This window comes from Hylaeus volcanicus, chromosome 6, assembly GCF_026283585.1.
Source record: "Hylaeus volcanicus isolate JK05 chromosome 6, UHH_iyHylVolc1.0_haploid, whole genome shotgun sequence".
NCBI classification, from domain to species: Eukaryota; Metazoa; Arthropoda; class Insecta; order Hymenoptera; family Colletidae; genus Hylaeus; species Hylaeus volcanicus.
Window position 1 is genome coordinate 9,278,531 of NC_071981.1, and position 13,350 is coordinate 9,291,880.

General features: G+C 35.9%; 1 long non-coding RNA gene across 1 annotated transcript; it reads right to left on the minus strand.

The window, feature by feature from the left end:
- Positions 1-3,308: 3,308 nt before the first annotated feature.
- On the minus strand, positions 3,309-6,396 carry LOC128878838 (uncharacterized). The gene is made up of 2 exons (XR_008457512.1): positions 5,781-6,396; positions 3,309-5,543 (listed from the first exon to the last, which is right to left on the minus strand). It is a non-coding gene; the product is annotated as an uncharacterized LOC128878838 (long non-coding RNA).
- Positions 6,397-13,350: the final 6,954 nt, after the last annotated feature.

Here is a 13,350-nt window from a genome sequence, read left to right on the forward strand (position 1 = left end):
ATATAGCGGCGAGATTGTAGAACAGAATATGGAGATCGGAAATCCTTTTGAGGTGATTCGATCGAAGAAATTCCAAACTCGAAGAAAAGGATATCTACCCAGATAGCACAGGGACGTCTTATGAACGTCCTGTGAACGTCCTGTGAACGTCCCTGGAACGTCCCAGTTACATCGCAGGACGTCCCTGGGACGTCCGCCGTGGACATTCTATGTACGTCCCTGGGACGTCCGATGTGGACATTCCCAGAACGTTCTCTGTAAAAATTGAGATTTAAAAAAAAATTAAATTTTAATTTTATATATTTTCTTTTATTTGTTGGTAGATTTTAATTAACTGTATTTATTTCTTGTAACTGTATTTCATGAAAAACGACGAACAAAATCTTTCAATTTTTATTTACCTCCGGCGGGATTCGACTCACGATTTTCGGAACTACAACCCCGCAACCTGCTTCCTCACTTACCCATAAACGACTTTGCTAAACCGATTCATATTTTAGGCTTATATAGTGACTCGCATTAATATTCGGATACTTTTTAAAATACAATTCCTTCTTTTGAAATTGGTCTAAATGACTTGAACTTTTTTTTTGAAAAGTTAGAAGAATTAATTAATTAATTAACTAACTAGGTAATTCTGAATAGTTCCAAATATTACATATATATCACATCTCATATGTACAAAAAATATTGTATTCCTAATATTAAATAAGCATTTTGTTTTACATGTTCAAACATATATTCTGTTGCGAATATTAGATAAATATGTGTTTTATCTACGGAAAAAATATTCTGTTGCGAATATTAAATAATGACTGTATACCCAGATAGCACAGGAACAGGAACGTCTTATGTACGTCCATGGGACGTCCGGTGCTATCTGGGATAATAATATTAATTAATTAATTAATATTAATTTACAATTGTAAATAGTGTATTTTATATTCGGAAAAAAATATTCTGTTCTACATATTGAATAAATATTATATTATAAAGAATAGTAATAAATAATATTTATTTTGTATGAAAAAAGTATTTTTCCCTAAATCTAGAAAGTTCAGAGCGGACATCCCTGGGACGTACAAAATTTAGGTCCTATGGACGTTCGTAGGACGTTCCGGGCGGACGTCCCTGGGACGTACAAAATTTACATCCCATGGACGTCTTAAGGACGTACGACAACGGACGTCGGACGTTTGGACGTAAACTGGTCATAAAATGGACGTCCATGGGACGTCCGGTGCTATCTGGGTATTCACCGCTGCATGGTATTTTCATTCATTGTCTGTAGACTCTTTAAATTAGCCGCGTATTGTACTACAGATGGCGTGAACTGCTACTTTTGAATCACTCGTGATTTAATCACATTCATTCTCAATCACGATGATTTTTCACAGTGATTCGTGAATCTTCGTGATCGCTTCTGATTGGTAGAGAACATTCTTTTCACTTTTCATGAATTATGTTGTTCTTAGATTATATATGTTTTATAATATGGTCTAAAAGCAATGTCAATATAATTTTAATACAATTTAAATTTGACTCATTTGTAGTTTCTTGAATTTCCGCTAAGGGGAGACAGCGAGACACTAACGATACAATTAACATGAACCGCTTCTGAAACGCCATCTTCCAGATCACGGTCGTGATCGAAGTTTAATCACGACTGCGATCGTGATTGTATGATCACCGTGACAAATCACTGTTAGTGATTTTTCACGCCATTCCTATATTGTACGAATGTGAAGTTGAGCGAATGAGACGAGTGCGGACGACAGAGAGGGGGAAAGTGTGTATATAAACAAGCGAAATGCTGAGCAACGGCAGAATAAGAATAAGAACAAGAGTAAGAATAAGAATCGAGAGAAATAAAGTCAATTTGTAACATACGTGATTTCTGATTTGGAAAGAGTTTTCTGTATCCTTTGCGATAACTTTATAATTACAACACATCTAATCGAATAACATTTTGCCCATATTTGATAGACACAGAAACCACCTCCCTGGTATTACGATGGTTAAGAAGGGAAGGTCGATGAAAGAAAGGTCAGCCATTGAAGAGATCCAAATCGAGAGCAACTTTAAATACATATTTGTGTCGACGACATAATTGACATATTTGACGACGTACGACTCAAAATAGCTCCGTGTACTGTTTAACAAAAGCCTCTGTAATTCCGTAAATTTGTCGAATTTCGAAACATCCTTTTGCACGATATATTTAAAGATTCTAAAGTTTCTAAAAATACAATTTTTTTAAAATCGAGTTTTTTTCCATCAGATAAGAAGCACGGTATTTTCATTTATCATCTATTAATCGAATAACATTTTGCCTATAATTGATAGACACAGAGACCACCTCCCTGGTATTACGATGGTTAAGAAGGGAAGGGCGATGAAAGAAAGATCAGCCGACATATCTCGGCTCGAAAGGTTAACCGTTGACCTTCCTCGTACCGTCCAACGGTTTTTTCACTTTCATCGTCGTTTCGCGTCTCTCTCTTATTCGCCATAAACTGTCTTCCCTTTGCATTCGTTAACACGTACATTCCTTTCGTTCAGACTATTTAATGTTTTGATTAAATATTCTGCATTTTTAATAATGCTTCATTTTTTGGTGGAAATATATTTTACACAATTAAATTTGTCATAAAATATATGTTTTCAGTGCATCAAATAAATATGCTTGTGTGTGTATATAAATATACCTGTTAATGGTATACGAGGCCTGAAGGTCAAGTTTAATGTGTACCATAAATTGTAGTACACGTGGCACGGAAGACGTAACGGTTAAGGGGAAAAACTGCATTAGGAGGTCAAATATTATGTGTTTCTTGAGATTTTTATCTCAAGCGAATGTCAAAGGTTTCTGTGTGCAATTAATTGAAAAAATTACGAAATGTACCTTAAAATGTATTTAAAATATTCTGAAAGTTAAAGAAAAAATTAAATAAATTCTTCTCTCTAAAAAAAGCATTTGAGAAACGCTTAATATTTGACTTTCGTATGTGGTTTCCCCCTTAGGTCCACTTTAGCATGAGACATATTTTCTTGCAAGCTGGTATAATATTTCCTTTGGTAACTCATAACTTTTATTAAGAATATATTCTTAATTCTCAATATATTGATTGTAAAATTAAGAAAATTTTTCTTTGTTAAACAAAAATCGTGAAAGAACCCTTAATATTTGATCACCTAATGTGATATCCTCCCTTAAAGGAGTATTTTCATTTTTAACTTTGATATAATCGATTTTGAAAAAATTTTTTTTTTTCAAGAATATCTGGGTACTTAAGTTTAAACAAACATCATATTCCTTTTTTTATTTTGTCACTGACACGATTTATCCTGCTTTACACGATAACTACACTTATACCATTTAATAAACTACTTGAATCTTTTTGTAATCACAATCATTAAATAATTTGTTCAAAGTTCATACAAAAATATTTTTATACTATTTCTGAGTAGTATTATTAGCAGAAGAAAAAAACATTGGAATTATTCTTTATTTTATAGACTTCCCAAAGAGTTTCTAAAGTATGCTTATGTTTTCGGTCGTCGCGCCAGAAAGACCCCTTATAAAAAACAGAAGAGATTCGTATTTTCGAGTCTTTGCAGACCTTATACGAATCATGACTTTTCTACGTTGTGAAAGCGACGATTTGTATGGAACAGGACAGGTTAGTATAAATTTCGTGTCCCAATTACTACGACGCACAGCGGAACAAAACGACTTTCGACGATCAAAAATCGATTTTTGTGAATTCGAAATATGGAAAACCTGTTTACGCATGGTCATAAAAAGTTGACCGTACTTGTTCGATGTTTAATTACTATCACATGGAAGAGTGAACCATACTACGTATGTGTTTTTATTTTAAACTCTTAATAACCTATTCCTATTTTTATATCTTGTGTGTCACCATAAATGAATAACAAAAATATTTTTTTTCACAGTTAATAACAGACTTGAATAAAATTTTAGTTCTAAAAGAAAATGATATGTCAAACAAAGTACTCTTAAATAAAATGATAACTTTATGTATGCTACATGTTTTTATGTTAAAGTGTTGTTGGCTTACTTCTATTATTATTACATACATCCTGTAATTTTTAAATTGTTAAATACATTTCTTTCACTGTTATTAATAGTTTCGAGTCGAATTTTGGTTAAATAACATAAAATATGTCAAGCAAGCGAAAGATATTGAACGCGTTACACTTTATACGTGAATATTTGGACACCCTGTAGCTCAAATTGATTTATGCTAATACAACTTAAGTATCATAATATAGGGGATAACTTCGCAAAATTTCGTTAAAGTATTTCCGGTTGGCAGCGTGCGTGCGCCATCTCGCGATATACAGGGTGTCCAAAAATGTTGGAAGTCGTTGAAAGGAGTGGTTCGGGAGGTGATTTGAAACAACTTTTTCCTTAGTAAAAATGTTGTCCGAGGCTTCGTTGAGGAGATATTAATGGAAAACACTGACCAATCAGAGCGCGAGTATACCGATGGAGCGGCCGCGATAGCGTATGAGCGTGGCCGCCTAGCGCATAGCCACGCCTACTGCTGGCGCTCCATCGGCATATTCGCGCTCTGATTGGTCAGTGTTTTCCGTTAATATCTCCACAACGAAGCCTCGGACAACATTTTCGCTAAGGAAAAAGTTGTTTCAAATCACCTCCCGAACCACCTCTTTCAATGTGTTACAACATTTATGGGACACCCTGTATACCAGTAGTCTCTTCTATGTAACATGCTTTTCAATATTTTCGTACATCATTAAACTGTAACTAAAAGTAAAACGTCGTACTGATTATGTAACCCCGTAACCTTTGCTACAACTGTGTTATCACTTGAGTAACTTATTGCCCCACTCTCCCCTATATGTCATTTGGAAAATGAAAATACTTCTTTTTTTATTTTATGTCTAACCATTCCCGAGATCCGTGCTCTGCCGATTAGAAAGTCATTCAAAAAAGACTTGTCACGTAATGGCTCCAGTTATTACATTTTTTCGCTATTATATTTTTAAAATCTTAATACAAGTTACTTTTGCATTACTCGATATATGTACGGTGAACGCTAGCAAACAGATTTTCCATTGAGTCAATTCTTTTCGAAAAAAAATTGAAATATAGCTATGATTTGTTGTCACGCGTCCAAGGTGACTTCTCCCTTTCGGACAGGAAACGGGGATTTTTCGAGAAAGGATCGCGAAGCAGGACGAATCCTGGCGGCTGTATTGGAAACGGGCGAGGAGAACCGTAGCGACCTCGACAGTTTTGCAATCTCGAATTGCTACACGCGTTCGCTCCTTCTTTGCTTGTCGCGACTGGTCGAAGCGGAGCGTGCAGTTCGAGGCAGCGGTAAGTCTCGAATAACCGGTAGATTTCCTCTCCCTTCTCCTCCAGCCAGGAAGCCGACGATCTTTCGCAGGTATTCGATATGCATGCAGATCCCGCCCTCGAATGTTCTAACCAAAACCCAGTTTATACGGAGCGTGTTTTTCCACATGGTGGGAGAGTAGATCCTTCCCTAGAGACAAGGACGAATGCACAGATTGAATTCATTATTTAAGGGGGTGGTGTTCTTATTTAAACGACTAAAGTGTAGCCGATTTTCTGGAATCTTTTTTTGGAATAGTATGGAACATTGAAACAAGACTTTCCCATAATATTAACACTTTATTTACCAGGAGCCTATTTATAGGCTTTTTAATTGCAGTATTTAGTTATTCGAATTTATTTACTGTGTTGATGGTTGTCTACTTACAATGTTCAGTTTTTGGAAACAGACTTGAAACAAGACTTTCCCATAATATTAAGTAATGTTAAATGCATTTGTTCAACCGCTACTAATTATTTACAAATTTCTGAAAAACAATTGTGTATATTCTTAATGATAAGCCTATTATTCTTGATATTATTAGTGTTCTTGATTCATGTTTTTTACTCTTTTTCGAAATTGTTTCCTTATACTGTATTGTTTGTTTGTTTGTTGAGTTTATAGTGCTTAGCTGGGGAGCTACTGACTATTCGCTTCCCTTATTTGCTATTGCACTTTAGTTTTTTGCAAAATATACAATACAGATGAAATTACCTCCACTTGGAGCTAATCTTTCTGAGTTTGAACAAGGTAAACTTCAATGAAATGAAATGAAGTTGATATGAAATTTAATAAAATTCTTGTTTTAATAAGTGTTCGTTTTTTCATGATACAGTATAAAAATCGACTTTTGGCTATTCCTGTATTGAAATATAATAGGTGTTCAATGATTTTTTGACACGCTGAATATCGTAATATAATTGGTTTATATGGAAAACTGTTTTAAGGCACTGAAACCTCAGAAATTCAAGTGTTCATATATATTGATACGCAGTGTAGCTAGACTACGGATTTTTATGCATTTATGGGGAAGGTCCAAGGTGAAAGGTGAAGGTGAAGTTCATATTATAATATTTACAGAGATATTATCTTTAACCTTTAATCAAACGAACAATTTATTTACCAAGTTTTATCACATTATCCTTGCAAGTCATTTCCTAGTTCATAAAGATTCAAATAGTGCTATAATAAACAAAATTAGCTAAAAGTATGATTAAACGCATTTATCTGAGCGAAATGTTATAAGTAGTATAATGTGTGGACTTCAATTATTTGAACTGTTTGTCCACCGACAGATTCATATACCTACATAAAATTTTACTGTAAAGTAAAGCATGGTAATGTAAGAAGTTAAGGTTTAATGTAGTAAAACAACGTAAATGTGATATGAAAAAAAAAACACATATGTGCGTAACTGGTGAATTAATTACAATTGTAACAAGACTGAACCACTAGGTACAATAATCACTGTAAAGCAGATTACGTAACCTTATAAAATAAAGACACAAACAAACCTTTGGACTCACAAGTGAAAATCGAGCGGATAAGATGTAGAGAAAGTAAGATCGACCAATGACCTAGCAGAATTTCGCAATGTTCGATCGATTGAAATTCATGACTCGTGTTTCTCGTTTATCGACTCATCTTTTCGGGTTAGAGTGTCACTCTCCACGTTTCAGTGAACGCCCTGACACCTATCCGCAGCTATCATCTTACAAAAGCGAGCGGTGCCATCGCGATACCGTGCAACGGCCGATCGAGTCAGACAAGTGTCGGAAAGTGAACGTCCCGTCGGTCGTATTGGCAATTAACGCTCGGTATACACGTTTAGAGTAACATCTAACCCTTAATTAGCACGGTAGCCAGTTTCCGTGTGCAATTATTTCAAGCAAACAAAGTATACGAATTTATTACGAAATTGATATTACACTACCCTGAGGAAAATAAAAGAATCGACTACTCGGTATGGCGATCAGACGCTAAATGCATAGACATATGAAAATATACAGGGTGTCCCAAAAATGTTGTAACACCTTGAAAGGCGTGGTTCAGGAGGTGATTTAAAACAACTATTTCCTTAGCGAAAATGTTGTCCGGCGCTTCGTTAAAGAGATATTAACAGAAAACCCCGACCAATCAGAGTGCGAGTATGCCGGTTGAGCGTAGGCTACGCGATAGGCGGCCGCGCTCATACGCTATCGCAGGTGCTCCATCGGCATACTCGCGCTCTGATTGGTCAGTGTTTACCGTTAATATCTCCTCAACGAAGCCTCGGACAACATTTTCGCTAAGGAAAAAGTTGTTTCAAATCACCTCCCGAACCACCTCTTTCAATGTGTTACAACATTTTTGGGACACCCTGTATAAACCGAGTCTTTGTACGAGGGGCAACTCAACGTATCCGACTTCGACTATTTTCGTAATCGCTCGGGTATGTTCGGTTTTTCGTAGTTGCATATTACAATCAGTGATTTTCAATCTGTTTTGTTTTTTGAAAATTGAAACTAATATTAACCATTCTGGAACACTATTTTGGTTATTTAATATATTCTTGTATGTGCACAATGTTAGAGAAATAATTTCAGAGTTTGGTATTGCTTTTATTAGCAAAGGTGGCAACACTGAAAAACAACAGTGTGTGCGAGTGCGAATGTGTCCGGGGCAGACCCTGTTAGAATGTCGGAATGAACGAACGTGCTAAGCGTAAAACTGTAAAACGTGGTTCGAGAATTTTATGTAATAATCTAAGGATATCGTCCATAATAATCGCAGATACCGAGTGTTACTTTAGTGTGTTAAATTAACCACAAACTGAATATATTTTTCTTTATATTATTTACGAGACATAAATAACTGCGCACGTATTATTTTCCTTTCGTCGCTGAACCTCAACACATAATAATAACAAGAATATATTAAATAATCAAAATAGTGTTGCAGAATGGTTAATATTAGTTTCAATTTTTAGAATAAACAGAGTGAGGATCACGGATTATCAATTACCCCTCGTACAAAGGCTCGGTCTATATTTTCATGTCTATGGCTAAATGCGAATAAAATATTACATATTTGAAAACAATGTAAATTAATTCTACTTGGTAACGAACGTTTCGACTAAATAATATTTATGATCCTCTTTAGTAATGAAAAATTATTGAGGCTTGCACACAGAATGAATGTGAAATATAACAGATTAATGTACAAAAATATTGAAAAGCGTACAAGGTATATAAAAAACAGAGAGAGAGAGAGAGAGAGAGAGAGAGAGAGAGAGAGAGAGAGAGAGGTAGTTACTAGTTATTAAAATTAAAATTATGTCAATTTGATACGTATACGGAAGTAATGTTATTAAAATAAAAATAACTACGAAATTAAATAATTTTATATTTATTTTTCTCATATTTCTAAAAGAAATTGTTTGCATTGTGTTGTAGATTAAAAAGTTTGCATTGTTCCTGATGATCATAATCACGTTTTGTCGAAACGTTTATCAATAATTAAGGAATAATAATGCTTAATAGCGATATGGTAGTCCAGTCATTTCTTTACATCAAGCAATATAATTTATGTGACTACGAATATTTACTTTAAAATGTTAAATTATACAACCCGCTTGTTGGTAACGTAAGCTTACGTTATGAGTACGTTATGAATTATTTAAAAATATTTATTCGTTAGGGGAACTGTTGACGACAAGTGTGGCTACCAAAAAAACATGATCGAAGAAATTAGTACCCACATATTAATTTAAACACACCGTTTAAAGATTGCAATTACCATAAGGGTGCGCAGGAGATAAACTGGCGCCACCAACGGAGAGTAGGTGAACTACTAGACAGTTTTTCCCGTTTTTCACGCACAATAATGAAAAAATATATAATAATTATGCATTTCGTAATCAGGGGAAGTAAATCTATCGTTTCATGAAGCGTTTTTTGGAGAAAATTGAAAAAAAAAAAATTTCTTGCCTTTGAACGTATTTTTAGCACGTTTCAAAAGCAAATTGCAAAATCTGGCAGTATCGCCCACAGCGAAATTTTACAAGAAAAAGTTCAAAAAAAAAAATCAGCCAGAAAGATCGCTTCCTCGCTTCATAAAATGTAAATAACTGTTTGGAAAATTACAAATGTTTGACATAATTCTGTGTTTGTCTCTCCTCCGTTTGTTGTATCTCCCTCTCTGTCACAGCATCATTAGAGAGAAAAGGATATATCTATCCGTGTTCCAGAGCTTCCTACTTTTTCCGCAACTGTCATTGAAGTCAATTCGGAGTTTTGCTAGGTCTCCGAATCGCAGTAAGTCGTCATTTTTAAGTGACAAAATGAAGGACCAGCAATTTCCGGAAAATCAGGATAAGTCGTGATTTTTATCTCGAGCTTAAGAAGTCATACTTCTTCATTATAAAAATAATGCAGGTGGAGTGTGAAAGTTAATTTCATTTCTGAAATCCAAGGTAAAAATTGTCGCTTGAAAGCTAAAATTACTGTAATACTGCTCTGTAAATTTCTAAATTATCCGATTATACTATATGACTGCATCTCTCTTCACCTCCCTTGGAATGGCGTCTGGTTAAGTCTTTGCGCTCTGGATTTTCCGACTTTAGTACATTTTTATCAAGTTTCACTCGACATAGGACAAAAAAGGTGAATGTTTGTACATTTGTTGAGAACAAACGAACAATTTTCTGATAATAAGATTGAGGATATTTGAAAAAACGTTCCTTAGTGCATGTATAGCAATTTTCGTATTTAAAAATATCTTAAATTAACAAAGTTATGACGTTGTAGTTTTTTTACACGAGTATTTCACGATGACCACTCTATCTCACAATGAATTATCTCAGATTCAAACCACAATCATTTTTCAATAATATACTAAATTATTTAAGTACTATGGAGCTTTTTTTGTCTTTCGTTCGTTTTCTTTTATGCGTAAAAATGGTCGCTTTTTAGAGCTAAAAATCGTAGATGTAAATTTGAATCGCTGTCAATTTGCGTAAAATCATTTTTATCAAAAATATAGCTCGATGACACTTGGACAATTTAATGTATTGCTAAAAAATGGTTGATTTTTCAATTTCAAATAATCCACCTCAGAGGTAAAGTGGTTACCACAGAATGATCATGTAAAAGACAACATCGCCGTTGACTCTTACAACTTTGTTAATTTAAGATATTTTTAATTACAAAAATTACGACACGCGCATTAAAAACCGTTCTGCCAACAGCCTTTAAATTTATTACCAGAAAATTTTCCGTTTGTCCAAAAAAGTGATGAAATATGTACCTCTTTCGACTGTCCTAATTGTAAGTAGGATTCCCCCTGAATTGGCTTCTCGGGCAAGTATCACATTTTCATCGTGGATTCCCTTACTAACCATTGCTATTTAAAAATTTGTTAACACTTTATCTACCGGGCTATCTAGAAACAGACTTTAATTCAAAAAAGAATTTGCTACAGTATCATATGCCAATCTACGCTAACAATAATTCCTCCATACTGTTACTGGATACATTGAAAGCCAAGTCTGTTTCCAAACACTGAACATTGTAAGTAGACAACCATCAACACAGTAAATAAATTCGAATAGCTAAATACTGCAATTAAAAAGCCGAAAAATAGGCTTCCGGTAAATAAAGTGTTAAGCGATAACCTCCCAAACACCTTAGCGCGCGAATCAGTCGGTAAAGCAGTGATGGGTAAAACCTTAGGCTTCGAATAAATCTGAAGTTTGCCGATATGTTTGTCTCGTTTCTTCTGTTGAACATTTTCCAACGAAGGAAACGAGAGAAACACATCGGCAAATTTCAGATTTATTCAAAGTCTAGGGTTTTGCCCATCACCGACTGGTACAGCGTTGTTCGTTGCCTAGTTGCACATGCGCCAAACTCTGCTCAAAACTATTCAAATTCTCGTGCCGCGAAGAGGTGGCCGGCGAATAAGGTCAGGAAAATGGTTACTATTTAAAAATTTGTTAAGCGATAACCTCCCAAACACCTTGGCGCGCGAATCAGTAGGTACTTAAAGCAGTGATGGGTAAAACCTTAGGTTTCAAATAAATCTGAAGTTTGCCGATATGTTTGTCTCGTTTCCTCTTTTCAACATTTTCCAACGAAGGAAACGAGAAAAATACATCGGCAAACTTCAGATTTATTCAGAGTCTAGGGTTTTGCCCATCACCGACTGGTACAGCGTTGTTCGTTGCCTAATTGCACATGCGCCAAATTCTGCTTAAAACTATTCAAATTCTCGTGCCGCGAAGAGGTGGCCGACGAAAGGTCAGGAAAATGGTTTCCGTCTTACCCAATCCATTTTTTCGTTGTTCCACGACACCGAGCCCGTTGTCGATTATTTCCGTTGAGGATATCTCGTCAGGTCGGGCACATCGCGCACTATGCTCGCATAGACAGTTCTCGTTTTCACCGTGCACGTTTCCGGTACACTCGCGACCTTGTACCTGTACGATGGCACCAAAGGGACACTGTCGGGTTTGCAAGCGTAACCGTTCTCCAATGCAAGGAGAGTGAGACTGAGTCTCGAGCAGAAGGTGGAGAAGGCACTGTTACTTTCATGGGTCGTCTCCACCTCCATCTCCGTCTCTCTGCTAAGCTCCCTCTGGGCCCCCCTCGGATCACCACGTACGCGCTTCTCTTTCGGACGTAGGTGAAAGGAAAACATTTCTCCCCTGCTACTCCACCCAGAATCTGGCTCTTTTCAATATTGATCACGCCCAGTCATATTTTTAGTTATTTTTTGGCCAATTTGTTCTTGCCCAAAACCGTCCAGGAATGGATGCACGTTAGCCCTGGCCGCGCCTTACTTTTTCTGCAGATCCTGGCAAGATCATAAATCAGAGTCAGTGTCCCGTTTCAACGAAGACTTTCTTCTTGCTGATATTATAGACAGTAACGCATGTAGAACTATTATTATAATAATACAGGGTTCGCGTATCTATATAAAATTGTTATCGAATTACTATGATACATAGACTCTGTAGTTCGCGCATCAACACTTTAATATTAGAGTTTAAGCTGCGACAACCTGAGAAACATGTAAGTGAAATTTTACCAGCGATGCTTGATAACGTTGTGACAATCTGAGAAGTAGAAATTGCAACGAAGAAGATGACCAGGTGCGCGATATGTTTTAACCTTGAAATCTGTGTTGTACAGTAATTCTATTCGTCGTCTATTCGAATAAAATTCTATCTGTCTCTGGTCCAACGTAAATAAGTTTAGAAAAGAAAAATTAAAATAGAGTTACACAGTTGTGATCTCCTTTGTTCAATGTGAAATCTAGTCTAATCATTAATTATGGATTAGATCACACATCTAGGTTCGGTTCGTCTCCTCGAATTGTACCTTATCTTTCGAAGAAGATCGGGAAACTATTTATGTAAGAAAAACTCGTGCTTCCTCTAATTAACGATTCTTCGTTGTCTGGCCCGATTCTCACTGGTAACGATAAATGGATACTGCACGACAATCTGATTAGGTGGTAGATGAATAAAACGTGAAATCATTCTTGCATTTCTGTCTATTATGTCCAGATTGAAAAATAATTAACAAAAAATTCGTTAAATTAAGTAAGACGCCGATTGACTCGAGGCCGAAAGCGATGTTAATGCCTTTAAACTCGAATTGTAGCGTCAAGATGCATTCTTGCATCGAAACGAGGCGCAACAGTCGCTTTCGAGGCCGCAATTAATTCGACGGGAACGTGGGTCGACGATTAATGCTAGCTACTCGTTGTTCATTCGTACACACAAGCAACTGAATAGTATCAGAACCCAAATACATGCCATTAGTACGCGTGCCGTACTGTCGGTAGAAATCCTAAGTATTTTCGAGAAAAGCGACTCCGAAGAAAGAGTTTCGACGTGACGCGAAGGTCAATACCGCGCACACCTTCGCTGATCGTAAAGGACTTTTTAACTTTCGATGGACTTGACTCGTTG